Raw genomic sequence first — 3,680 nt, 5'->3', positions numbered from 1 at the left:
GCCCCCTCGCAGCTGTTAAGCCGTGAGTCTCCACCCCCATTCTCCGCCTCCTGCCACAGGAGCTGCACATTCTCACAATTGTTGTCAGAACCCGTGGCTTTACCTCCAGATTTTAATGAATTATAATATGTACAGTGCTGTACGGTATTCATTGGAGTACAATGCAACGTTAAGGTTTAATGGAAATGTAGAGATTGTCTTGCTGTTGTACACAGACGGAAAATAATGTTGTGGTGATAGCCTGTGTATTGTTTGGTTAAGCTACTGGTTTGGGAAAATCATCCCAGCTTAAACATTTTCACATATATTGCATGATTACTATGATTAAAACTGCAACAGAATGTTATATCTATACGGTTGTTTTCTTCCATAAATGATGTATATTTGAAGTGGGAAAAAATATTCCCTTGCATTATGTTGTGTACAGAAAATGCTAGTGAGACTGAAAACTAAATCCAGAGGATTTGCACCCGCTTCTGGTAACAAGAAACATTTTCAACAGCAGGGAGTGACATTGTAATGATTGGACGGTTGTGGGTTTCCTCCAAACGAAAACAAAGCAAAGATAAGGGGGGTGGATGGAGGAGAGGGAAAAAATGAACAAAAACACTAAGGAAAGGTCTCCCTGGGGAAAACGGATGGAGATGGGACACATGGTCAAACACATGCCACCCAGGGGCACACATATGGACATATGGGGCAACATTGTTTTTTTAGCAAAATCGTATTTTACAATATTATCAGAAGAGTATAAACACTGACGAAATGTGTTTTAGTTAAATGTAACGGACCGATTTTGTTAACATTTAACGTGCACTATTTGAAAGTTATTTAAATTCAGATTTTTTTTTCAAGTTTCTTTTGATGGAGATTTTGTCTAATCTATCCATAACACAGTTTTTTTTGGTTTGTTAGTACTTGATAATTAGTTCTGTTGCTGGGAAGAAAGAAAAATAACGTTTAAGCTCGCCAGTCCTGGTCAGAAAATAAATATTAGAAATTTCAGCTTTGACCGTGACATTGAAGGACATCCAGCACATATGCTGAGTATTTCATTCTCTATTGACAAATACTCTTTGCTTTCATGCCATCACGTCGTTTCTCCTTCAGCATTTAAGAACGTTTTCCTTCCCAGCAAAAAAACCCATATATTTTTGCGTCTTCCCCTTATTTGTTCAGCATCTTGAGATGATTTTTTAATCCGCATTGTATTGTGAGTTCATATATACATTATGTTGTGAGTGAAAATATGTAATTTAATATTGTGCGTACACCACATACAAGTATACGTAACATTTGATAATTAAGTACGTACGTGACTTTATTACTGTAATGTATTTTTTGACGTTTATAAACGATCCTCACCAAATTCACAAATGTGAATGTAACATTGTCCACGAAACAAAAAAACCCATAATATTGTCATGAAAACATTCACAGCAGAGAACCTTCCGAGTAACTCTCTCCCATGACCTTTCAGGCCAAGGATGCACATGAGGGTCGTAGAAGATGGAGTTGAATTACCTGCCAGGCTACTCCACAATTACAGCACCTGACATAGCCATGTGGTGCCGGTGTCAGCTTTCCTTAGGAGCACGCATGTCACTGACCTAAGAATTGGCAAAGACGTCTGTTGTCAGACTTAATATCGTAATGTAGAATGAATGGAGATTTGTAATCGAGTATTGCCCAATTTACATTTTTATTACCTCAGTGGTGTGATACAATGGTCCTTAAAATATATGTAAAAGAAAATACATATAAAGGTATAAGAAAATTAACTTGAATGTTTATGACGACGGTATACATTGATTTAATGTAATCGCAATTCTCAGTCAAATATGGATTCATATCTAAGAGCATAACAATGCAAACACTGCAGTGGCAGTGGTCAAGGTTAACGTCAGTGGAAAGTGATATCTTTTCACCAAACCATACTGAACATCATGGCAAAGTGTGTTCAAACCACCACGATTGACATGGCGAGGGGGAGGCCTGCATCCAGCAGTGGATTGACAAAGGGCTGTGAATTACTGCATGGGTTCAAGGTGTTAACTTAGAACAGGACCTTTCTCTTTCATTCAACACAGTGAATGGCACGCTTAATGCAATATGGCCAGACTAAGGGCCCACAAGGCAGACAGCAGCCTGCACTCTAGAGGATTCACGTGGCCATCTGTTGTCAGTCCTACAACACTCATTATTCTACCACTGTGCCAAGAGCTCGGCACACTTGCTGTAAAAAACCACAATGCCGACTTTACACAGCCGTATACGTCCCGTACACTCGCAGAGAGCAAGGCGCTAACTACAGAACAATACATCATCTTTGTTGTCAGATGGTAATCTCCCAGTGCTGGACAAATGCCTCCCTCCCACTGTCTCCATTCCTTCCTTAAGTAGTTCTTGTCCAGGAGTGGCCTCCTAATTGTGTGAATTATCTCGCCATCTCTTACGCTTCCTTGCTGTGAACCATCGCGACTGTATTATTTTTCTTATGATGGGTTTCGCTCGTCGTTTACACATTTGATTACCATAGTACTGCAGTAAATAATCATAGTTTTAATGTTAAGTGGCAAGAGACGAAAGAGTTGAGACCAGCGCAATCGTGCTAATCGTGTGCAGAAGAATTGTGACATCGAGGAATGACGATCAGGGGATTCCTTCATCCAGCAGTGGATAGCTCATAGCTGTTGATGGTATATTTAGGAGAATAATCAATTGAGCGAAAACACACAGTTACAGTTAGTGGAGTATTTTATTTCAAATGTCTTAAATTGTAGTGTGCAATTTTATAGCTAAAATCTTCAGACACAAAAAGGCAAGGACAACACTGTGCACATGTAAGAACAACCGTACACAGTCACATAAGATTAAGATACACAAAGCACATTAAACAAACACGATTACAGGACTGGCATACGAGAACGGCAATACACTGAGACCTTCTTTACCAGTGGCAAAATATAGTAATAGGTTTTTACCCTTTCAACTGGTACAAAAACTGACACCTTTATACAAGGGATCATGTTTGCAATAACCACAACACAAGCAGTCAAAATGCAAACAAAAAGAAGCAACTCTGATAATGATATGGACCAGATGACACCAAAAGGAGACGAGGCTCTAAGAAAAGCTGTCTCGGGTGTGGACCAATCAACTTCAAGGACAGTGCATACATTATCAGAGTTGTTTCTTTTTGTTTGCATTTTGACTGCTTGTTATTTGATTATTGCAAGCATGATCTCTTGTATAATGGTGTCCGTTTTTTGGGTTGGCCATGTTTGTTTGTTGTAGTACAGAGTTAGACTGATGGCCGTAATCTAAGTTGTCTTGTGATTGTTGTTGTTTGACTTGCATCCCACTGGGATTTTTGCACACAGTGTTGGTGTACAGTGCTTTTTCTGCAATATTTTGCTATCTTTTCTTGGATTTTCTTTTTGCACATAGTCACTTTAAGATGTTTTCTTGTTCATGTTTTTGTTGATTGCGGTTGCACCCGATTCAAGAGCCGAATAGCTCACAGGGCTATACCTAATACATTAACTTGAAACTTGAACTTGAACAGTTTTTGTACCAGTTGAAAGGGTAAAAACCTATTACTATAACGGCAATACAATTGCATTGTCTTCCAGAAGATTCTTCCCTCTCTGGTAGGCGGATCAAAAACCCCCGCGAGA

This window comes from Lethenteron reissneri, chromosome 24, assembly GCF_015708825.2.
Source record: "Lethenteron reissneri isolate LAM-NWPU_2019-01 chromosome 24, ASM1570882v1, whole genome shotgun sequence".
Taxonomy (NCBI): Eukaryota; Metazoa; Chordata; class Hyperoartia; order Petromyzontiformes; family Petromyzontidae; genus Lethenteron; species Lethenteron reissneri.
The sequence above is the reverse complement of the archived record's forward strand: the minus strand, read 5'-3'. Positions refer to the sequence as shown.